The sequence below is a fragment of the Macrotis lagotis genome, chromosome 4 (genome assembly GCF_037893015.1).
Source record: "Macrotis lagotis isolate mMagLag1 chromosome 4, bilby.v1.9.chrom.fasta, whole genome shotgun sequence".
NCBI lineage: Eukaryota > Metazoa > Chordata > Mammalia > Peramelemorphia > Peramelidae > Macrotis > Macrotis lagotis.
Window position 1 is genome coordinate 223,601,110 of NC_133661.1, and position 25,739 is coordinate 223,626,848.

At 39.4% G+C, this 25,739-nt stretch overlaps 1 protein-coding gene across 4 annotated transcripts in view; it reads right to left on the reverse strand.

Moving 5' to 3' along the window:
• The window catches only part of BTBD7 (BTB domain containing 7), a 78,247-nt gene extending 60,722 nt beyond the window's left edge, over positions 1 to 17,525 (reverse strand). Inside the window, exons 1-2 of one of the 4 annotated variants that reach the window (XM_074235450.1) lie at positions 17,468 to 17,513; positions 12,465 to 12,575 (exon numbers count right to left, since the gene is read on the reverse strand). The gene's annotated coding sequence lies outside the window, so the exon portion shown is untranslated. Of the gene's footprint in view, positions 1 to 12,464; positions 16,753 to 17,467 lie in introns of those variants that run through there. The other 3 variants (XM_074235451.1, XM_074235452.1, XM_074235453.1) reach the window with 3 other exon arrangements.
• Positions 17,526 to 25,739: the final 8,214 nt, after the last annotated feature.

Below are 25,739 nucleotides of genomic sequence, written 5' to 3' on the forward strand. Positions count from 1 at the left end.
TGGCAAAATAATTATTGTTAGGGGCGGCTAGGTGGCGCAGTGAATAGAGCGCTGGCCTTGGAGTCAGGAGTACCTAGGCTCAAATACGACCTCAGACACTTAATAATTGCCTAGCTGTGTGGCCTTGGGCAAGCCACTTAACCCCATTGCCTTGAAAAAAATCTAAAAAAAAAATAGTTATTGTTAGTTATCATTTAATTTTATTTATTAAGGCCTATTCATGCTTTATTTTTGCTTGGTAGTGAGCCCTAGTTCTCAAGGCAAAAATAAATCGTGTATTCCACCAAGTCCCACAGAGCTGAAAAGATTTGATGTTGAAGTAAAGTAGGTAAGAAAAGTAGGGAGATGTTTATTCTCAAAGTTTCCAAAGTTGAAAATTCTTGAAAATATTTTGGCCACAATAACCTTGGAAAGGGATATAAGTAGATTCCTGCCTTAAGCTATTACTGACAATCCTGACAAACTCATCATACTCTTCCATAAAACCTTCTGCTTATATGAAAGTTCTCAAGTTTAATCTCAGTCATAGAAAAAATATTTTAGGGACAAAAATTTTAAGAGGATTGAAAAGGACAAATGAAAAACTTTATGTAAGATTTATGCTAAAAATATGGGTCTAAATAGAATTTTGTGGTAATAAAGAAAAAGACTGATTAGTAGAATAGAGTAAGTATACAATATATAGAAGCAAATAAGCATAATAGCTTAGTGTTTGATAAATCCCAAAATCTCAGCTATTTGGGGCATGAACACACTTCAACAAAACTCATAGGCAGCAACTAGGTATAGACCAATCATATATGAAGCTCAACATGAGTATATGATATAGATATAAAGAATGGAATCATAAACAATTAGTAAAGCATCAAAGAAAAGACTTATCAGAGCTCTATGTGTAGAGTAAAAATTCATGACCAAGTTGACCAAGAGAGAAAGGTTCACAGGAACTAAAAATGGAGCTGATAAAAGGAAAGAAGTAGGAAGGGAAAGGGTAAAGAAAAAAAAGGGGGGATGATATAAGGGAAGGTAGATTGAGGGAGGTGGCAGTGGGAACCAAGAGCTGTTCCTCAACTGACAAATGTTCCTCTGTCACAGGGCTGGATATTGAGGAAGCACCTTCAACGACAGCCTTATCACCTGCCTTCCTCAATGCAATGATTAGCGTATTTCACCCCCTCATACTCTCATACCAGTGAATATTAAATCCTGGCTGTATGTTACTGGGTGGTTATTAATATTCTCCTTAGTTGAAATCCATAAAAGCATTGCTTAATTCAAAAAAAGCTCCATAGTTAAAAATATACATTCTTTTTTCATGAATACATTAAATTTCTAAGTGAATGCTTCATTCCACTTTCTTTAAGGTTTGCTTAAAAAAAAAATCACAAAATTCCTATGTTGAAATTTTAGTTATTTTACTTAAGACAATAAATGCTAAAAATTCAAATTCAAAATTCCAATTCTTCTCTTCCTCTTTTCAACCTTGTATGAGGAAAATCATGATTCCACAATTAATGATCCAACTACAATTCTGTCATCAGTGATTACAACAATCCTCAAAAATTCATCACTTTCCTCTAAAAAATCTTTTGCTTATATCGAGCTCTCAAATTACCTCTCAGTCAAGTAAAAGATTTTAGGATTTGGGAAAAAGTAATAAATAGTAAGTACTTTTAATTGAGGCAAATTAATTATTTTATAACAATAGTTCTACATGAAATTTTATGAAAGAGGAAATATACTCACTCTTGTGCCTTTTAAAACACAAAATTTATACTAATCTCAATGTACTGAAAATTATAATAGATGACATAAAAGGTGCTTATTGACTAAATTTACATAATTTTTAAAACATCAGAACCAGGAAAATCAAACAAGCTGAAACCACTGAGTTGCTCTACTTATGAAAACTATAGCTTGGGGCAGCTAGGTGGCACTGGCCCTGGAGTCAGGAGGACCAGAGTTCAAATCTGACCTCAGATTATTGCCTCTCTCTGTGACCTTGGGCAAGTCACCTTAACCCCATAGCTTCAAATAAAAATTAAAAAAATAATAAAAATAAATGAAAACTATAGCTTTCCTTTAAGGGCCATCTTAATTTCTTCATCCTTAATTCCTTCTGACCCCTGCAAACTACATATGATCTCTCCTACAGAATTTGATTTTTTTCTTATGAGATCAACTTTGTGCAATACTTATGAGATGCTAAGCACCTTCAGAATGAAGCTTATATATTCATTTTCTTTCCTCATATTCTAAATGGAGGAGGGAGATGGTGGATTGGGGAGGAACAACCTGTATATCTCCATAGAAAATATCAAACTTTTTAGATTATATTCTCTGGAGTTTTTGCCCAAGATCATAAGGGTATCAAATGGCAAAGTTAGTACCACAATCCAAGCCTAATACTCTTTCCAACACATTACAACTGGTTCTCAGGATACAAAGAGATAAAACCAAAAAATGTGCAAAAATTCTAGCATAAAATGTTTTAAAGCAATTACAGATAGGTTATTTATTGGAGAGAAAAAAATTATTTGTACTTAGCATCGGATCTTGTTTGAGTTAGCTCAATCTTCATTTTTAAATTAAAAATTAGATACCAAAAGCTCTTTTCATAATAAAAGTGGGAATTAAAGTAATTCTTCAAATAACTGAATAATTTTCACTAAAAACATAAGAGTACTAATACTCAAAGCTCTTTTCTAACACATTTAACTTTAAATATAAATTCTCATCGCTAACTTTCATTACTATATACTTGGAAAAAAATAATCTACCTTTTTCATCCCAGGAAGATTCATTGTTTAAGGAATCAAGACATAGGCAAGCAGTTCAGTTTCTGAGACTATACATATTATATATACATACACACACACACACACACACAAACACACACAAATGAAATACATATCAAAAATCCTGAAAAAATGAAGATGGCTATTTTGGATCATAAAGACAGAAAGGGAATGAGATCATCTAACATAATCCCTTTATTGATGAATGTGGAATGAAGTAGAAACTGAAACTAGAAATATTAAATGACTTGCTCAAGGTCACACAAGTAGTAGAATCAGATCATGAACCCACTCTTCATAGCACTATCATTTTTCCTTACTTAAAAAAACTAAACAAAATCCTTAGTCAACTTCGATTTATTAAGTACATTAGTGCTAAGCACTGAAAAAGAAAACAGTTCACAACAAACAGCTCAGTCTAATTGGAAGACAAATGCAAACAAGAACTCTTTGATGACAGCAATCATTTTTCAAGACTATGGTTGCATTACATACATCTCTAGTATCTGTACTCTTTTGGGTACCAAATCTGAAATCTAAGAGAAATCTTTAAATGAATAGGAAAAGAAATGGGATATCATCTGCATTTTTTTTTAACAAAACTAATGAATCAATTATTTCAGGTTTGCCTGGCAAAATGAAGTAAAACTAGACTGTCAAAGTGAAAAAAAAAAACTGGTTTTATATGGGGGGGGTATGTCAATTATTTTAAAATTAATTCACTGCTTAGCTTGAATCAGGAAAAAGACAAGAATATGATATGTCCTGCAATTAGAGCAAACACATGGGACAACTGTCCTATGAGGGAAAGGGGTTGGAGTTGACATCAGGAAACAAAAATACAAACCTGAGGAACGGGATGGATCAGGAACCAAGTCTAAGATGCCAAAAATCTAAAAGGACACAAATAGAAATTGGCAATCTGGGTCCAAAGTAGATTTCACATTACATAAAATCAGCAGGCACTTTACTAGAAACCCTGGGGGGAAAAGACTAGTTGGTCTACTGAAATTCATCATCACTAATATTACCCACACCGACTTCATCCACTATGCCCCATTGCTACCCTGGTAAACCTTGAGCTTAGAAATAATCCTGTTCCCTAGAATGCTGAGGAAGGGAGTGTAGGGGACTATCATAAATGGAAATACTCTCAGCTGAGGACTTCCCCTATTTCCTCCCCCAAACTGAGGGTATTCATCATGAGCTCCTTCCTTTTCCCTTATTTCACATCACTCTACTATCTCCTTCACTCCAGTTTCAGTGGGGGGGGGGGGTTCTTCTTGTCAGAGGCAACTTCTCTCCAAACACTTGAGTCTATCCCTAACATTCTCATGTTTCTCCTACCCTTAAAAAAAACTTTCACTAGATAGTACTATTTCTCAGATAAATATATCATTAAAAGCTTTATACATTTAGTGACTTCATTTTTATCCTCTTTCTCAATCTCTTCTAACCAACCCTGACCTGGAAATATAGGTATCAATTTTATCATTTTACTTTTTCCAAAGCTATCAATGACTTCTTTCTTAATTGCCAAATCCAATAGCTTCCTCTCATTCATCTTGTCATCACTGCATTCTGTTCACTCCCAATACTCTTTCTACCTCCCTGATAACTTCTCAGTCTTGTTCATTATGCATGTTATTTCACTAAATTCTCTCTTCCAGGGTACCATCCTGAGTCCTCATTTTTGCATCTTCTACTCTATCTTATTTGGTGATTTTATCAGTTCCAATGGATTCGATCATCTATATTTGCAGCCAATTTCTAGACTAATATATTTAGTCTTAGTTTCTTTCCTGATCTCCAGGCCTCCGTTAACACCTGTCTTTTAGATTCCTTAAACTTGATATCCAGTAGGCACCTTAAAATTAAAATGATCAAAATGAAATCATTTTCACCTCACTACTCTCCATATAACCTTCCCTAATATATATGGTCACTATCCATATTAATTCAGGATCACCGGTTGTCCTCCTTTGACTTCTCACTTTATCTCATCACTTTATAAGTTGCCAATTATAATTTTTCTCTACATCTCTCTTGCATAACCCCTTCTCTTCACTTATGAAACCACAACTCCCCTTTTGACCATGCCTGGTCTAGTCTTCTCACTAGGCTCCCAGTCATGTTTCCTTTCATTCTAACTGATCCTTCACACAGCTGCCACACTGATATGCATAATGAATAAATTCTAGTGGATTACTCCTTGCTTAAGGAATCTGCTTGGTTTTAAAGACCTTCATAAAATGATTTCACAGATTTTTCCAGTCTTCCTTGCATTTTATTCCCTTTCATGAACCTTTGCCCTTATCTCCTCATCTCTAACTCAAGGTTTCCAGGTTTCCTTCAAGTCTCATCCTTCTGCGGAAGGACTTTCTGGCTCCTAATGCCTTTGCACTCTGATGCACTTCTACTACACAGTATGGACCTTGCATGTACTTTGTTATTTACATGTTATTTTCCTAATTAGAGTATTAACACTTAGAAAGCAGGATTGTTTTTTATTTTGTTTTTCTTTGTGTCTATAATACTCAGAACAGTACCTGGCCCATGATAAGGGCATAATGAATACTTATTGACTTGATTCTAATAAACATTCATTAAGGGAAGAAAGGCTAAGTGGCATACTAAATTGAGAACCAGACGTAAAGTATTTTATGGAGTATCTGGAATATGACAATGTACAAGGTGCTGGGATATAATGAAATACAAAAATATTTGTCCTCAAGGAGCTCAGAGTTTAATGAGGGAGACAACATGCAAGTAACAATGAACAAACAATACATACAACTCAGATTAGAGATGACAAACAGAAGGTATTATGAATGTTTAATAAATGTCATTCTGAGAAAGGTCCACAGGCTTTACAAAATTGCCACAAAGCCCATGACACAAACAAAAAATTAAAAAGCACTAGTCTAAAATTGCAGAGAAAGTAATAAAAAAATACAGGAATAATGGAGAATAATATGATCAGATTTAAAATTACATTATAAAGCAATAGTCATTGAAGTTATTTTGTACCGATTATAAAAACAAAAGTAGATTAAATGGACAATAGAAGCATGATGCAGAAGTAATACAACAAAGCAGCTCAGTGTTTGATAAATCCAAGAATATAAACTACTGGGAAAGACTCCTTATGTGACAAGAATGTCTGGGAAAACTAACGAAGTTTGGCAAGACTAGTATTTTACTCAATGTTCTATAATAACTACTAAATCGATAAGCAACTTACATATAAAAACTCAGATCCAAGAAAATAGAGGATGGGAGGAGGTAATTTTCACTACACTGGAGAATCATTCTTTAAAAAGGATAGGTTTTCATGTAAAAGACAAAGCAGTTCATTTTGATCACCTAAAATTTAAGTTTGTGCACAAACCAAGAAGACAAGTAACTGTCAAGGAAACAAAGAATCTCTGCATCAAATATTTCTTTATGTATCTGATTTCCAAGATGTGTGGCATATTATCAAATAATGTTGAAGGGGAAGAACCATTCCCCCCCCTAGATCCAAAGATACAAAGTTTCAAAAGAAGGGTAATCCATCCAGTATTCAAAACTATCCCAAACTAATGAGAGAAATGCAAATTTTACATTTTTAAATAAAATTTTATTTTTTTCAATTAATAAATGTTTTTCCTCTTCCTTCCACTCCCCCCACTGGAAAGAAAACAAAACCAAAACATTTGTAATAAAAATGAAAAATCAAGAGAAATAAATTCTCCCAATATATATCTCATTCTGCACCTTGACTCTGGTACCTCCTCTAGGAGGTGAGTAGTAGCACACTTCAAATCGGCCTACAGAAATCATAGTTGGCATTTCTTTGATCAGTTCTTAAACTTTTCAAAGTTTTTTGTCTTCGCAATATTGTCATCAAGGCATCAACTATTCTCCTGGTTCTGCTTACTTAACTCTGCTTTGATTCATGAGTCTTCACAGGTTTCTGAAACCATTCCTTTTGTCATTTCTTAAGGAACAAATGTATTCCATTACAATAATATATCAGAATTCCTTCAACCATTCCCTAACTGAAAGGTGCCCTTTAGTTCCCTGACACAATAAAAAGAGTTACTATAAATATTTTTGTACAAATGGGTCCTTCTCTTTCTTGGATTTCTTTTGGGTTTAGTCTCAACAGTGGTATCACTGGGTCAAAAAGTATTCACAGTTTAAGTAACTTTTTGAAAGGCTTCCAAAATGCTTTCCAGATACCATTAACAGTTTGTTTTATGTGCTTGTCTTACCACAGCTCGCACAATGTCATTTACCATATTTGGCAATTTTATCAATCTCAGGGGTATAGAGAAGACCCTCAGAGTTGCTTTAACATGAGAAATGCAAATTAGAATAATTATGCTTTACCTCACAATTCAAAGCATTAAATATGATAATAAAACAAAAATGCTCAATGTTAAAAGTTTCTATGGGAAGACATTCTTTTATTGGCTCTGGATTGGTCTAGTTATTCTTGAAAAGTTTGTAATTCTATAAGGAGAGTCACTAACCTTTTCTTAGCTTGTGACACAGCAATTTCACAACTAAATATGTCCCCCACATCTGATTGGTCCCACATATTCAAAATACTAATAGCAACATTCTTTGTAGTAGCAGTAAAAAGCTGGAAAATGGTTATCAAATGGAAACTGACTGAGCAATTTGTACAATATAAATGTTATTAGGTATAATGTTCAATATGAAATGAACATGAACTTACAGAAACACAAAATATATATTCTAATGCAGAATCTACAAAAGTACTGATGAAAACTTTAAAAAGTCATTGGGGAGAGGCGGCTAGGTGGCGTAGTGGATAAAGCACCGGCCCTTGAGTCAGGAGTACCTGGGTTCAAATCCGGTCTCAGACACTTAGTAATCACCTAGCTGTGTGGCCTTGGGCAAGCCACTTAACCCTGTTTGCCTTGCAAAAATCTAAAAAAAAAAAAAAAGTCATTGGGGAAAAAAGTCATTGAACTTTGATTTAACTGTAATGATCAATCTTGATCTCAGAGATGAATATGTGCTAAGCATCTATCACGTGCCAGGCACTGTGCTAAGTGCTGGAAATACTGCAAAAGATAGGTCGTGCCCAATTTCAGAAAAACCTGAGAAGACTTACATGAATTGATGTTGAATGAGGTGAGCAGAACCATTAGAACACTATACTATAACATTATGGAAAGATTTGCATGAACTGATGCTGAGCAAAATGAGCAGAACCAGAAAAACATTGTGCACCTAACAGCAACATAGGGATGATCAACCCTGATGGACTTGCTCATCCCTTCAGTGCAACAACCAGGGACAATTTTAGGCTATCTGCAATGGAGAATACCATCTGTATCCAGAGAAAGAATTATGGACTTTGAACAAATACCAAAGACTATTACTGTCAAATTAGAAAAAAAAAGCGATGTATGATTATGTAATTTTACTATCTCATACTTTATTTTTCTTCCTTAAGGATATGATTTCTCTATCATCACATTCAACTGAGATCAATGTATAACATAGAACCAATGTAAACACTAACAGAATGCCTTCTGTGGGGGGGTGGGGGAAGGGAAGCAAGAATGGGGGGGAATTGTAAAACTCAAAATAAAATCTTTCTTTAAACAAAAAACAAATAAAGATATTACTATAAAACCTGTGATTTTAAAAACATTTTTGCTTTTTATTTCATTTTTTCATTTTTGTTTTGATTCTACTTTCATAGAAAGACTAATATGGAAAGTGTAATATGATTATACATGGTTAACCTATATTAGATTACTTGCTATTTTAAAGGTGAGGGGAAAGAAAGGTGGGAAGAAGAAAACTACAAAAATGAATGCTGAAAATTATCTTTACATATAACTGGAAAAATAAATAAAATGATGAAAAAAAAAGACAGGCCTTACTCCACAAGCTTAGAATCTAATGGTAGAGATGACAGGCAAATTATTCAAAGCAAGCTATATGTAGGATAAATAGGAAATAATTAATAGAAAGAAGGCATTCAACTTAAGAGGGTTTGGGGAAGGCTTCCATTAAAAGATGAAATTTTAGTTGGGAATTAAAGAAGGCCAGGGAGGTCAACTACCAAAGTGGGAGAAGAATAGCATTCTAGGCATGGAAGAAAGAAAAAAATGCCCAAAGTCCAAAGATGGAGGGTCTTATTCCTGGAACAAGAAGGCCACTGTCAATAGATCAAGAATACATGCCTGGGAGTAAGATGTAAAAAGACTGAAAAGGTAGGAGAGGGCTACATTATGAAGCACTTTAAATACAAAACATTTTGTTCTGGAGGCAAAAGGAAGCTACTGGAATTTAAGGGAGGGAGAGAGAAGGGGCAGTAATATGATTGTGCTTGTACACTTTGGTTTCTGAATAGATATGGATTGGAATGGGGAGAGCCTGAGGTAGGCAGACCCTCCAGTAGGTTATTACAGAAGTACAGGCCTGAGGTGATGACTGCACTAAAGTGGTGAGAGTTCAGGAGAGAGAGAAGGGGCTGTTTTCAATAGATGTTCTAATAGTGAAATTGATAGACCTTGACCACAGATTAGACTCCTAAATTGTAATCTGAGGGCCTGGGAGGATTGGCCTCTACAGTAAATAGGGAAGGTAGAGGAAGGGGACAGTGTAGGGGGAAAAAATAGTTTTGTTTTAGACTTAGGGAATTTAAGATGTCCTCTGAATGTCTAGTTTGAGATGCCTGAAAGGCAGATGGAGATATGAGACTAGAAAGCAGCAGAGAAACTGAGGCAAGTTAGGTTGATGTGAGAATCAAATACAGAGATCATAATTAAATCCACGGGAGCTGATGAAACTACCAGGTGAAATAGTAACTGAGAGAGAAGAGGGCTCATAACTGAACCCTGGGGGAAACCTTGGTTAAAGGATATGATCTAGAAAAGGATTCAGAAAAAAAAAAAAGACAAAGAGGATTGAATAGGTAGAAAAACCAAGAGTGGAGTCTCCAGAATGTAGAGAAAAAGAGTATCAAGGAAGAGAGAGTGGTCAATAGTGTAAGACTGCAGAATGATAAGGACCAAGAAAAGACCATAGGATTGGTAACTAAGAAATCATCAGTAACTTTGAAGAGACTAGTTCAGTAGAATGATAAGTCAGAAGCTGTATTATAAAGGATTAAGAGTGGAAGAAGATACCCTTTTTGGAGTTTAGTTACCAAAGGATAGAGAAGGGATAGAAGAGATTCAGGACAATCAGAAGGCATAGAAGGATCAACTGAAGGCTTTTGGTGGATTGGGGAAACAAGCACATCTGTAGGCAGTAAGGAATGAGCCAGTAGAGGGGGAGAGAGATTGAAAATAAGTGAAAAAATAGGAATGACAGAGTAGGGAATCTGTAGAAAGAGATAGGATAAGATAGAATGGGATTACTTGAACAAGTAATAGCTTTGAACAAGGATTTAATCTTCATATACAGTAAGGTCACCTAATCATGTGAGAGGGATGGAGGAGAAAAGTGACAGGAGATGAAAAGGGACAAGAGGAAGCTCACAATGGACTCTTTTTCCCCCCCCTGTAAAATACAAGGATTCTTAACTGAAAGCAAGAGGGAGGAAGACCCCGGCAAACTTTAGGAGAGATTAAGTTTTAGAAGAGCTGCTCAGGAGAGTGGTAAAATGAACTGATAAGGGAGATATGGTAGGATTGCTAAGCAGCATTGAGGACCCACTTGAGATTGTATAACATAAATTTATAGTGGACCTAGTCATAATGGTTACATGATTTTTTCCCATTTTGTATATAGTTCAGGTGTCATGAGAAGTCTCCTACTATGAAGAAGGGAGTTGGGGAGAAGAGAAAAATTATAAGCCAAGTGTCAAATTTATTGAAGAAGGTAGGGGAGCAACCTGAGGGTTTGTAGATCACAGAATTTTAATTGGCCGGTAAATATGAACAGCATGAACCTCAAAGGAAAAGAGGTTACTGACTAAAGGATGGGGAGAATCTAGATATGGCAATGGGAGGCAAGGAGTATTGCAACTTCTCCAAGTAAACTAGTAAATAAAAGGAAAATGTGTGAAAACTGCAGTACTAGGAAAGGTGGCCAAGGGAGGCTGTGTCATCTGGGAGAAGTCAGATTTCTTCTGTTAGCAGATGGAAGGAGTGGGAGAGAGATAAAGACTTAAGATGAAGGAATCTGTGGAATAGGAACTCCAGAGAGTATACTGGAAGGGTTGGGTGATCTTTGGTTTGAGACGTTGACCAGTTGACTGGGATGGGAAAGAGGAATTGACTGGTGGAGGAATGGAGCTTGGATGATGATTTATGAGTTGAGTTATCAGGTTGTGAAGGTATGTATGTAAACATTCATCACAGAATTAAGGGTGTTACTTCTCTTTCCAATGAAGTCTGAAGATTACACTAGAGGCAAAAGCAAAATAAAATTAGAGGAATATGGTCAGATAGGAAGTCCAGCTTCACAATTCCTCTTCCTGCTAGAGATTGGAGATTAGGCAGGAAAAGACACTGTATGAGTTGGAAGTTTAAACTGCACATCAGGAGAAAGAAGTCTATTCTCCACCAACTTGCTTCTTCCCTCAAAAGACATGGAGTTTTAATCTGAAGTCAAAAGGTGAGTTGCTCTTTCTTGTACTGGAGGTTTACCACAGCCCATTTGGGAGACTGATCTGGCAATAAGAGATAGCTGCCCTACCCTGACACAGATATAAGCCATTGCTTTGGAGTAGATGGAAGATACCTGGCCTGGCCCCTTGAAGCCTTTCCTCAGGGGACATACTATGCCCAGAAGGAGACAGCAGAAAGTACAAGATGCTAATGCATTCTGAGAAGCAGTGGCTCCTTTTCTCAGCTGAAGAGGCTAGCAATGAACTGGATATGGCAGACATTATTCTCAGGGAGGAGTCTTTTGGGGACACCTAATCTGACCCCTTATATTCTTACTTCAGGAGATATGCTGTGCCTAGCAGAAGATGAAGACTTCTGAGAAGGCTGACTGTGAGGCAGTGACAGGAAAGACTAATCCTTGTTCAGTCTGTCCACAGGTGTTAAACCATGTAATTGTGAATTTCCACCAAAAGGTAATAATAGTAAGGGGCAGCTAGGTGGTGCAGTGGATAGAGCACTGGCCCTGGAGCCAGGAGTACCTGAGTTCAAATCCGGCCTCAGACACTCAATAATTACCTAGCTGTGTGGTCTTGAGATCTTAAGGTTCATAGATCTAATTGGAAGGGACTTAAGAAGTTGTGAAATCCAATCACTTCATTTGAAATAACTTGAGGCATAGAAAGTTTAAAAGAATTAAGTCATATAGCTAATTAATTTCTCAGGCAGATTAGAATTCAGGTCTTCTTTACTCCAAGTCCAACACTTTATCTACTATTCCACTAAGCTGTGATAAGAGTAATGATAAAATTGTGCAACCACAAAATTGATCATTGTAACTCTGCCATCTTCATATCTCAAGGATGAAGGAATTATAGTCACCCAAAGATGAAGAAAGTTGATAGAATTTAAACAAGTCAGCTGATGACTCCAGCACTTATCACAGAACATTCATGGTCACCAAGTGTCTCAAACAGTCAAATACCCTTACATCTCACATCCGGGCAGTCATGTCAAATATGGAGCACTGCTTAAGACTTATTATAAAGGACAGATAAGCTATCCAATAAACACTGACCTTTCCTTCAATAAATTTTTCCTGTCATCTGGAGAGAAGATAGTTGGGCTGGTATATAGGAGCTGAAGACTTTGCAAGTCCCATACAACTTCAATTAGGCAATGTCAATCCCTAGTACCATATGAAAGGAAAGGAAGAGTAAGTTACATTGAAGTTGAATATTTCATAATGTTTCAATTCTTGGACGCTCTGCAACAAAGTAGAAAACTTTCAGTTGTTAAGACTAAGGTGGCATGGGATTTTGAGGGTACTAATTCTAGGTCAGAATCAAATTCATAAAATTCCTAGTTTCCTATAGGATATTAGAGGGAGCCATAATAACTAAGAGTATAAAACTATATAGCTAAATTACTGAAACATGTCAAAATGGTTAATAACAATCCTAGACTCTTAGATATTTTATGACAAAAATCTGTAATCTATATAGTAAATTAAAATGATGTGGAGTACTCTATTTAAATATACCAATTTTTGGATAATTCAGTCGACTTCACGAAAACTAACTAATCTGGTGTGACAGTGGCCCTTGGCAATTTTAAAAATTCACAGATACCCTGAAATCTATTCAAGTGCCTCTTAACCTAGACTGGAAATTTTAATCTGCAATCTGTGAATATGGGGACTTTTAAAAAATATTTTGATAACCATTTCAGTTTCCTCTCTTGCCTTATGTATTTTATTTTATGCATTCAAAAATATTATTCTAAGAAGCAGAATCTGTTTCACCACACTGTCAAAGGTAATCTATGACAACTCCTAGGCTAGACAGTTGGAATATTATACCCCAGTCTTTTTGCCCCTCCAAAGGCAATGAATCATTGGGTTAGCATTCCTGTCTAAGTTCTTCTGGTATAATGGAACTATAAAGTCCCTGAACTCGTGTAGGAATCTCTCTGTATTATTGAATAGGGCTTCTCCCACAACCCCCCAAGAAGCAAGGAGTGTTTTCTACTTGGAGGACATGAACTAGGCAGTTATTTCTGTCTATACAGTGAAGAATCCTGGTAAGGCATGCTGACTTAAGTTATTGAATTTGGGCAAATTACCAATATTATCATTTTTAAAATGAGGGTTATAGATGAAAAGTTCTCCAAGGGCCCACCTTGCCAGCTGTAAATCATTCTATGAAGTGGTGCATAAAGTTTGGAGCTTGTCAGATATGGGCTGCAACTCCAAGGTCTCTGGAGCCCCCTGCTGGGGAATTTCAGGGTAACAAGGCAGTTTAACAATTGTTGGCTAATAACCAGGGGGTATTATGTTATTCCTTTGAGTACTGTTCTCAATCTCTTCCCCATCTCAGATCAGCATAGGATCTCTATTCGGTATCAGTGAAGCAGCTATGTGATACAATAAATCTTATCAAGATTTTAGTCTGTTATGGGAATCTGTGTTTCCTGTGTATATGTGTCCTCTACTGCTCTTTCATCAATGGGTTCTAAAAAGTCAATTTTTCTCAACATTTAAAGATTAAAAAAATTAGAATTTGAAAACAGACTAACTTTAAAAAAATCCAACATAGCTTCTTTGGAACTTTTATTACTTTGGACCTTCAATTTCACCTGTGTATAACTTATTTTTTCCAATAATGAGGATTTACAAGCCTTCTTATGCACCTTTTTTGCTACATAACATCTTAAGCTACATAAGAAATCTACCAATATCTTAAAAGGCTTCCTTTTGTTATAAAGACTTCATATGCAACAGTTTTTCACATTGTTAGCAAGAAATAATTTTGATCACAAAAATTTTAAAAATTGGTTTGTCTGCCCCCATTGCACACATAGCTTTTAGTCACATCTCTAATTCCATGAATTAAAAAGTACGTGAATAGTTATGACAATCATTAGCTTCAATTTCTACATTCATGTGTGTCTTTCAATATAAACTTCTTTATTTTGTTGGTTTTTCCAAAGAAAATGGGGTTAAGTCACACAAGTTAATAAGTGTCAATTTTCTGAGGCTATATTTGGACTCAAGACCTCCCTGACTAGGACTGGTGATCTAGCTGTCCCCTCAATATAACTTCTTGAGAGAAGCAGTATGGGAGAGGGGAGAGGGAAGAGAAAACACAAGAGCAGGCAGTCCTGAAAGACTTGCTGAACAGGTATTGGCCAGAGGGTTCTTTAATAGCTGTTCCCTCTATCAATGAAGTCATAAGTCTCCACAACTACCCCCCCCATTCCTGATTAAATGTGACTTTATATTTCATTTATGTGCTAAAATGAGTGAAAAAAAAATTTAACTGAAATTTAAATTAAATGTGTACAAATACAGTATATGGTTAATATAAATTCTGTAGGCCACAATATAGAACTGGATAAATTACAAGATCTGAGTTAAGAAACTCACTATCCCTACATATATAAACTCATATACAAAGCTATTTTTTGATTCAATAATTCTTCCTTTGAGAGCAAACCCTTTAGAACATTGGCCCTGGAGTAAGGAAGCCTTGAGTTCAAATCAGCCCTCAGACACCTAGCTGTGTGATCTTGTGCAAATCACTCAACCTCATAGCCTTTAAAAAAAAAAAAAAAGAAAAAGAAAAAGAAAAAGAAAGAAAAACTATGGCTCAGGAAGGTTCCCTAAGGTCAGAGGACGAAAAGTTTTAGATATTGTAATTGTTTATTAGGTTATTTTTTTCCTTCATGGTTGTTTCAGTTCATTTTTTAAATGAACTCTACTCTTTTTCATTCTTGTTGCTTAATCCAGGTCCACATTATTTTTGAGCATGGATTAGTCTTATGGGCTATCTGGTCTCTTCACTTCTATGTACTCTCATCTACTCTCTTCTATTTTTAGTCAAACCTGTAGTTACCCAGCAGGTGATGAAACCACCAAGATATAGAAGGTCTTATGATCCAAAAGCAAAAGAGTATTTATACCAACAAAAACATGGCTTTTTAAAATACTGTATGCCATTCCCCAAAGAGACAGGAAGTTCTTGAAAGGAAGATTTATGTGGAAATTTGTGCATCCTGTCTGCCATAGTGCCTAGTAAAGTTGCTGAACCCACAAGATGCATTCAATACTTCCCAAACAGAAGCATTATAATTCAATGAGATATAAATGCCAGTTTCATTTTTTACTCATGTAGGTCAATGATACCATAAAAGCTATACTTCTATAAACAAACTTGCTGTGACTCAGCACAAATATATCTGAGAGTGGTCAGTGAAAGCTTAGAGAAATGGGTTTGCATCTTAAACTTTTACTCCCTACACTTAAAGAGTTAATTGTGGGGGCAGCTAGGTAGGGCACTGGATAAAGCACCAGCCCTGGAGTCAGGAGGACCTGAGTTCAAATGTGACCCTCAGGTACTCACTAATTGCCTAGCTGAGTGACCTTTGGCAAGTTATTTTAACCCCATTGCCTTAAATTAAAAAAAAAAAAGAGAGTTCATTGTGGAGTGGAAGTGATGTTGAGTTCTCTCTCAAAGCCTGTCAGTACAATATAAGTTCTGGCAATGCCACCAACCTGGAAGACTTTTGAGTATCAGCCTGGCAATAGACTCTCCATGTTCCAATGGCTTGCCTGGGTACATTTAATGAAACCAAGTCATGACCAGAGTAAAACATGAAAAGCATCTGGTATGGCCTAGTGATGTCTGTGATTTGATATCAGTACACACTGATGAACTAATTATTTTTAAGAGGTGTACTATAAAAACTAGAGGAGAATCAGAACTGATTTAAAATGTTAGTTTTGTGGGAAAGCATAGGATCTTGTGTTATCAACAATCTCACTTATTATATCAGGTTTTATCAGAGACTCTATGGACTCTAATACCAAAGTTTATTGAAATAGTAAGCCCTCTCTCTTCTCTCTCTGTATAAACACCATCAGATTACATTTATAAAGCTATGAAATTTGAAAGAAAAATAATTTCGTTTTTTAGAAAATTCAAGCCAAGAGATAAGCTTCATAAGAAAGAATCTATAAAGTATTAGTTACTTGGAAGTGTTTGGTAACTCTTTCGGCCACAAGGTGAACTGAACAAGAAAAGCAAAGACTGCCCCATTTTCCAGTTCTCTACTTGCATATCCAAAAACATTATTCTTTTTTTTCTAACACAAAGTGGAATAGAAGGGTGAAATGGGAATCAAGTGACCCTGGGTAAGTCACCACCTCTGGAGAACCTGGTTTGTTCGTCTGTAAAATGAGCCGGGTGGCTAGTCAAGGTCTCTGCCAGTTCCAAAACTGTAAGATGCATCTCCCGCTCCCTTTCCTAGATTGCTGAAGTTTGGAAAGCGTTTTCCAGGGAGAAAAATGCCCTAAATCCCAACAATTTAAAATATATACATATATATATATATGTATATACATATATATGTATAGAGAGAGAAAAAGAGAGAGAGAGAGATGGAGGGAGACAGAGAGAGAGAGAGACAGAGTGAGAGAGACAGAGAGAGAGAGAGAGAGAGAGAGAGAGAGAGAGAGAGAGAGAGAGAGAGAGAGAGAGAGAGAGAGAGCGAGAGAGCGAGAGAGAGAGAGAGAGAGAGAGAGAGAGAGAGAGAGAGAGAGAGAGAGAGAGAGAGAGAGAGAGAGAGAGAGAGAGCGAGAAAGAGACAGAGAGCGAGAGAGAGAGCGAGAGAGAGAGAGCGAGAGAGAGAGTTGGTACTGGGGAACAAAAGCTGACAAGTGAGGCGGCGGCGGCGGCGCTGGGCACGGCGCGGGTGCGGGCGCGGGCTGCTGCGGGGACGGGGGAAAGCTGGCCCGCGGGCCGAGCCCGGCGCCCCCTCCGCCTCCGGCGGGGCTCCCACCTGTCAGAGGCCGGCTGCCGCGGGGCCCCGGCGGGGGCGCGGCCGGGACCTCGGGCGGGGGGGAGGCGCGGAGCCCGCGGCCCCGGCCCGCGCCCCCGGGACCGCCGCTGCCCGCGCCCCGCCCGCTCGGCCGACTTGTGCGGGCACGGCGGCTGCTCGCGGCTCGAGCCCCGCAGCCCGCGGCGCCCCGGGCGCGCCTCCCCGGCCCCGGCCCGGCTCTCCGCGCCCGAGGACCCTTACCCCGCAGGCTCCTCCCGCCGCTGCCGCTGCCGCTGCCGCTGCTCCCGCTGCCGTCACCCCCGCCGCCGCCGCCGCCGCCTCCCCCAGCGCCGCCCTCCGCTCCGGCGCCGGCGCCCCCGGCCATCCTCCTCCCGCCGCCGCCGCCGCCGCCGCCGCCGCCGCCCTCTGCGCTCCCGTCACACACGGGCTCGGGAGCCGCGACTGCTACGGGTGCCCCTCGCCGCCATTTTGACTCCTCGAGAGAGAGCGGGAGGGGCTCCGGCGGCGCGGCCCTCGGGGCGCCTGCGCGGCGCTGCGGAGCCGGCCGGGAAGGAGGGAGGCAGGGAGGAGGGACAGGCCTTCCCCGCCCCTTTCGCCCGTCGCCGTCGCCGTCACGTGCCGCGACGCCGGCGGGCGCGTCCCCGCGAGCCGGAAGCGCGTTCTGGCCGCGGGGGGGGGGGCGCCGCGGGGCGGGGAGCGCTTTCCAGGGAAAGGGGAGAGGGCGGCGCTTGCGAGCCGGGAGGCCGAGCCCAGCCCGCTCCTGGCCGGAAAGCCGGGCGCCGGGCAAGCCGAAGAGCGGGCGCCGGGAGCCCCGGGCGAGGAGGGCGGCGCCGCCTTGCTTGGAAAAGGGACTTGTTTCTTCTTTTTGGTTTTTCCCTTCAGGCCGCAGCTTCGGAATCTTCCCGGACACCCCCGGGCTGCGGTGACCCGGGCCCCCCCGGCCGCGCTCCAAAAGGACCCCGGAGGGGACGGGGGTGCCAGCCCGGCCCCGGCTGTGAGGCCCGGTGCCCGCTCCCCCGCAGAGAAGATGCCGCGGCCGCACCTCGCGGCAAGGCCAAGCCGGGAGCAGAGCGGGAATCCGGGCGCATTCGCGGCCTCCACGAGCACCAGCGCGAACGCCCAGGCTGAAACATCTTACAAACTGGGTCATGCGGCTACAGCGCGCCTCTGGAGGGGCTCGGGTGAGCCGCCCAGGGCACCACCCCGGACTCATTCTGTTGGGGGACCTTTCCCTGTACAGATCTAGGATTTTGACATCTTCAAACACGCTGGTTTCCCCTCATCACCCTCCTGAATGAGGAATTCATAAAGAACATAACATGGTAAACTGATTTTCTCAGTGGTGGCCCCAGGACATTAGGGGGAGCATAGATCTCCTTTCGTGACTCAGAGCTCAAAATGTCCCTAATTTCCCCTCCAATATTACTTAAAAATGGACTGCTTCCTACAGTCAAATGTGACCCAGCGGAGAGAGAAGCACTTTGGGTCAGGCCTCTGTTTGGATGCCTCTGCCAAACTCTTGAGTGTATGATCCTGGGAAAATCACTTAACCTCGCAGTGCGGCATGAAGCTCCCGAAAACTGCAAGTTGCCTGGCAGATATTAACCTGCTTTGGTAAAAGGAAGGGACTTTCTTGATGAGAGTTCCTTAAAGATGGAATTGTAGCTCTGGCTTAAAAGAAAACAAAAAAAAAATAGCAAGCCTTTCCAGATCCTCCCAGCCATTGGAACTTTGTCCTCTAATATATTTTATATTTGTTAGTCATAAACGTTCATTAAGCCCTCTGTGCCAGGCACTAGGGATACTGTGCTATGCACTGAGGTTATAATAAAAATTTAAAAAAGAAGAGCCCCTGCTTTTAAGAAACTTTTTAATTGGGGAAAGACCATTATGTACAAATGGGACATATAGAGGAGAGAGTGCAGTTAATAGAAGGAAGGCACTAGTATTAAGCATAGTTGGAGGGTCCAGGAAATACTTATTGTAAAAAAAAAAAAAGATTTTTAGTTAGGACTTAAGGAAGCCAGAGAAGCTAGGTCATAGAGATGAGAAGTGATAGCTTTCTGTGCATGGAGGACAGCCAAGGAAAATGGAATGAGGATATGAGGTTTCTTGTTGAAAGAACAGCAAGAAGGTCAAGAGTACAGGAATATAAAGTGTAAGAAGAATGGGAATCTTTGAATGCCAAACAGGATTTTATATTTGATCCTGCAGTTGATAAAAAAGCTACTGGAGATAATTGCATGTACACTTTAGGAAGATCACTGACTGAGTAGAAGATGGACTAAAATGTGAAGAGACTTGTGGTAGGGAGTTTGGAGAAATCATACTCTATTATATTAATAACTTAATATGTGATCCACTTTTTTTCCTCTTTTCTTTGTTAAAATCTAACTCCTAAGAATGTCAGTCTGTGGAAGAGCTTGGCTAAGTGAGGAGATTGCATCTAGCCCTCAAGTCACGTGTTTTTTAACTTTGGGTGGGACCTCATCCAACTGGGAGACCTAATTTTTATTTAGAGTATAAACAGAATCCAGCCAGGAGGACACCCCCCCCCCCAATTCTTTGGTGCCTCTGTTAGAATTTAGAGCAATTCATCTCATGAAGGAGAAAACTATCCACAGAGGTCCAGATAGAGGTCCTGATGGAGATGGCTTCCCTTGCACAGATGCCTTGAGGTTGCTGAGTCTCATGATCAAGCTACCTTTTCAGCAGGAGGAGCTGAAAACTTTTAGCTCAGCTCATTAGGTATCCCCTAATCAGAGTTGATTTTCATTATTTTCAGGGAAATTTCTTTTAAGAAGGAATTTAAAGCCTTTCAGGGTTTTGGTTGCTAAGAAAAATCAGTGAACATAAATTTAATGATTGCCAGGTTGTCTATTAATAAATCAATTATTAATTACCTAGAAGCTGTCTCTTGGGGTTTTCATTCATCAGAGTTCAACTAGAAGATAAGTACTTGCACTGGAGTGATAGGAGAGAAAAGAGTATATAGAGGCATTACAAAGGTAAAAATCAACAGGCCTTGGTAATATTGGATATTGGCGTAAGAGTGTGAAGAGTCAAGGATAACATCTAGGTTTTCAGTCTGGGTCATTGAAATGATGGTGGTACCCTCATCATAAACAGGGAAGTAGGAAGAAGAGATTGTTTGGAGGGAAAGAAAATGAGTTCCATCTTGAAATTAATGAGTTTAAGATGACTATGGGACATCCAGTTCAAGATGTTCAGTAGATAGTTGGAGATATGAGATTGGAGGTCATTAAAGAGTTTAGGGCAGATGATAATTAAACCCATGAGAGGGATGAGATCACCAAATGAAATAGAGAGAAAGGAGGAACTAAAACAGAACCATGTGAGATTTCCCCCCAGATTATTAAGTGTAATGACAAAGATCCAGCAAAGGAGTCAGAGACAGCAGTTAGATAAGTAAGAGGAGAACCAAGATAAAGCAGTGTCATAAAACCTAAAGAGAAGAGCATATCATTCAGGAAAGAATGCTCAGTATTAAAGACAACTCAAAAATCTGTAAAATGGCAGCAATATACCCACTTGTCCTAGAGGTTCTTTAAGTCTGGAGCGGGAGAAATAGACTATTCCTGACAGCCTTGAAGAACTCAGCAATTTGGAACCTACCAACACTACACAGAGCTGCCAACATCAGAGGAAAGTTGGATCATAGATAAGACCTCAGTACAAATTGTGACCAAACAGTGACTCATCATTCCATTCAAATCTGCAAGACCGGTCAGAGTCTGACCCTGACAAAGAAACCCAGGTCAAGAAGGAAATAGTATACCAACAAGAAAGAAGAAAAGCACAAACTTTTAAACCTCAACACCTAAATAGAAATTCCAAAAATCAAAAGAGAGGGTAACAAAATTGAAGACCCCAAACCACTGAAAAAAATCAAGCTATATTTTGGTGGAAAACCTATTAAGGTAGAAACACCATTGTTTAGTCTGACTTTTAAAGAGAGAAAACCAAATTGCTAGTATCAAATGTTTGTCCCTCATTCTTTTTTTTTGTTTTTTTTAAGTTAACACTCCTGCTTTTTCTTCAGGACTTTTTGTCTCAAACATAGTAATATCATCTTGGACCTCTTCAATTGAGAGGTATGACCCAATTATACTCATATCCTTTAGGCTCATTCTCTTCAATTATATTCTACCCTCTTATTGTCCTAAGAGAAGTGTAGTTCTAAGTGTTATATGTTCCCTTTTAGGGTTGTATACAATTGATAGTCTTGACTGGCATTTGTTTTCTTTTGTTTTTTTCCTTCTCCTTTTCATGTACCTTTTTTCCTTTTATGCAATTCTTGAGTTGTGTCTTTGGTGATTGAATTCTCTATTCAATTCTGGTCTTTGTGTCAGGAAATTCTGGAAGTCCTCTATTTTGTTTAACATCCATCTTTTCCCCTGACAGTATATGCTGAATTTTGCAGAGCAGTACAATTCTGGGTTGTAATCCCAGGTCTTTTGATTTCTGAGATATTCTAGGTCTTCTGATCTTTCAATGTTGAGGCTGATAGGGCCTGCATGAATCTGATTTCTGTTTTCTTTATATTTGAATTGTTTTCTTTTTGCTGCTGCAATAGTCTCTCCTTTATTTGAGAGTTCTGGAATTTGACTATTACAGCCCTTGGAGTTTTTTCCTGGGGTCTCTTTCTGGAGGGGATTCTATGGATTCTTTCAATAGTTGTTATCTTGTTCTAGTAGATTTGGACAGTTTTCCATTATAATTTCCTGCATGAAGTTTTCCTGGTTCTTTTGTTGGTCCAGGCTTTCTGGTAGTCCAGTGATTCATAGATTCTTTCTCCTGGATCTATTTACAAGTCATTTGTTTTCCCTAGAAGATATTTTGCATTTTCTTCAATTTTTCCAGCCTTTTTATTTTGTTGGATGGAATCTTGTAGTCTTATAGAGTCATTGGTTTCTAATTGTTCAGTTCTAATTTTTAGGATTTTATTTTCTTCAATTAGCTTCTGTGTTTCCTTTTCCAGTTGGTTATTTTTATTTTTAATGGAAGTTGATTTCTTGGTCACTTTTTCACAATTTTCCTGTATGACTTTCATTTCTTTTTTTTTCCCATTTTTCTTCTACCTCTCTTCATTGGTTTTTAAATTCATTTTTAAGTTCTTCTACGACCTTTTGTATTTGAGCCCAATTTATAGATTGTTTTGATACTTTCCCTGTGAGTGGTTGTTCATTTCTTTCTTCTTTAGACATGGAATTGTTTTCATCTTTGCCTGTAAAGTACTTTTGTATAGTGAGCTCTCTTTTAGCTTTCATCTTTGCTATTCTAGCTCTGCTCCTGGGGTTCAGGGAGTATAGGTCCAAGCTTTTTTTTTTTTTTTTTTGGTTGGATCTGGGGTCTGATCCCTCACTTGCCATTGGCTGAGATGTTACCTATGCACTCCAGGCCTTGCCTTTGCAGAGGTTTGTTTTTTTTTCCTCCTATATGTCTAGGTTCTGACTTAACAGTTGTTTGTTCCTGACCCAGTCCCGTCTTTTACCCTGGTGTTCTCTGGATTCAGACTTTGTTTGGTGCTGGAGTCCTCCCTGTTGTCTTGCTATCTAGTTGCTGGGACCTTTGTTGTTGTTAAGCTGTCGGGACCTGGATTGCACTGTGGTTAAAAAGCCTTCTGCTGGCTTTCTCACAGTCCTGCCACCTGGAATTTACTTCCACTTTTCACCCAGAGACAGACCTTCACTGAAGATCCTCTAGGATGTCTACAGTTGAAAACTTCTTTGAATCTTCTCTTTTTTGTGGTGGGATCTGTAGTTTGAATGTTAGAGTAGAGGCTTCATTTATCTTCGGTAGGGAAAAGCTCTGGGAGCATGTTAGTTTCACACCACCATCTTGGTTCCACCCTGGAAGTCTTTAATAAATAGAAATTTATTAAAAGAAGTTAGAACACAGGGGTGGAGCCAAGATGGCAACAGAAGAGCCTCTCCTAGGTGTTCTCTCACTATTATTTCAAAAATCTTAAAATTATGACTCTAACTAAATTTTGGAGTGACAGAACCCACAGGAAGATCCAGTGAGGCAATTCTCCAGACCAAGGTAACCTGGAAAATAGTTGAAAGACTCCGTTCCACAGGGTTAGAGGGGTAGCCCACCAGAGTGAAGAAACTTCATCCTCCCTGAAGCAGCTCCAGGGTGCCTGGGAGCCTGGGCTCATGGCAGTGAGGGCAGTTTCCTGACCTACACCCAGGGGATCACTGGGTAGAAATTGGAGGATCAGCAGAGGGGACCTCTGCCAGAGTGAGCATGTGAAGCCCAGGTTCCCAGGGCAGTTGTGGCAGTCAGCATGGTCAGCTCAGCAGTAGAGGCCATGGCAACCCAGATCCAGGAAATGGAGGAAGGAGCCCCCAGGCAACTGACCCTTTAATGCTCAACCCACTGAAGGTAGTGGAATGGAGAGAGAGAGACTTCTGAGGTCTGTCCTCTTTACCTAGACAGGACTCTGGGGTTCTGACCACATTCAGAGCCTGATCACAGTCTAGGCCCCCCATAGAACAGGGCCTCCCCCATCTCAGCCCTATGGCAGAGGGGTGTGTCTGTGGTCATTCACAGACCAGGAGGGACGTCAGAGCTTCACATACTGAGATCCTTGTGGGGGGGGGTGTGTCCCAATAATACTCAAAAGTTCAGGAAGCACCCCAAAAAACAGGCACAGACCAGAGAAATGAGTAGACAGAAAAAAGAGGAACACCATTGGGGAATACATTATCTATGATCCTAAGAAGGATCAAAATATTCAATCTGAAGATGAGGAAGTACAAGCTCCTGCATCTAAAGACTCCCAAGAAAAAACAGAAATTGGGTTCAGGCTATGACAGAGCTCAAGAAAGATTTTGAAAATCAAGTAAGGGAGATAGAAGAAAAATTGGGAAAGCATGAAAAAGAAATCAGCAGCTTAGTCAAGGAGATCCAAAAATATGCTGAAGGAAAAAACATGTTAAAAAACTAGCATAGTTCAAATGGATAAAACAGTTCAAAAAGTTATTGAGAAGAATGTTTTAAAAAGCAGAATTGGCTAGATGGAAAAAGAGATAAGAAAGCTCTCTGAGTAAAACAAATCCTTCAGATGTAGAATGGAGCTAAAGGAAGCTGATGACTTTATGAGAAGTCAAGACACAATACTTCAACACCAAAAGAATGAAAAATTAGAAGAAAATGTGAAACATCTCATTGGAAAAACAACTGATCTGGAAAACGAATTCAGGAAAGATAATTTAAAAATTATTGGAATACCTGAAAGTCATGATCAGGAAAAGAGCCTTGTCCTCATTTTTAAAGAATTCCTACAGGAAAATTGCCCTGATATCCTGGAAGCAGAAGCAAAGTGGAAATTGAGAGAATCCACCAATCTCCCCCCAAAAAAAGAGATCCCAAAAAACCAAACCCCAGGAATATTATAACCAAGTTCCAGAACTCCCAAGTCAAAGAGAAAATATTACAAGCAGCCAGAAGAACACAATTCAAATATCATGGAGCTGCAGTCAGGATCACACAGGATTTAGCAACAACTACATTAAGGGCTTGTAGGGCTTGGAATATAATATTCTAGAAGACAAAAGAGTTTGGAATGCAACTGAGAATCAACTACCCAGCAAAACTGAACATCCTCTTCCAGGGGAAAAGATGGACTTTCAATGAACCAGGGGAATTTCAATTGTTCCTGTTGAAATGACCAGAGCTGAACAGAAAGTTTGACCTTCAAATACAGGACTCAGGTGAAGCATAGAGAGTGGAGGAGAAGGGGAAAATATGAGGGACTTAATCATGATGAACTGTATGTATTCCTGCATAGAAAAATGATACTGGGGGCAGCTAGGTGGTACAGTGGATAGAGCACCAACCCTGGAGTCAGGAGTACCCGAATTCAAATCTGGCCTCAGACACTTAATAATTACCTAATTGTGTGGCCTTGGACAAGCCACCTAACCACATTTGCCTTGCAAAAACCTAACAAAAAAATGATACTGATAATACTCATATAAAACTTCTCATTTAATAGAGCAGGTAGAAGGAGCTTATATAGATGAAACAGGAGAGAGCTGAATTTGAAGATATGATATATTGTAAAAATGGAGTCAATGGCTAAAAGGGAAATGTACTGGATGTAAGAGAAAGGAAAGATGGAATAGGCTAAGATATTTTGTATAATAAGATTTTTTTTTAATTGCAATGAGCTATTGTAATGATGTGGAAGGGGGGAAGGTGAGGGGAGTGAGGGAATCCTTTGCTCTCATCAGATGTGACTTGGAGAGGAAACAGCATATATACTCAATGGGGTATAGACATCTAGAGTAAAAAGGAGAGAAGGGGACAGGGGGAGGGGTAGAATGTGGGTGATGGAAGAGAGGGTGGATTGTTGTGGGGAGAGTGGTTAGTTATAGCACATTTTCTTTTTTACTTCTTGCAAGGGGCTGGGTGGGATTGGGTGGCCTGTCTGGGACCACGGGGCTGGGTGGTTACTGGTCCACTGTGCCATTCAGCTACC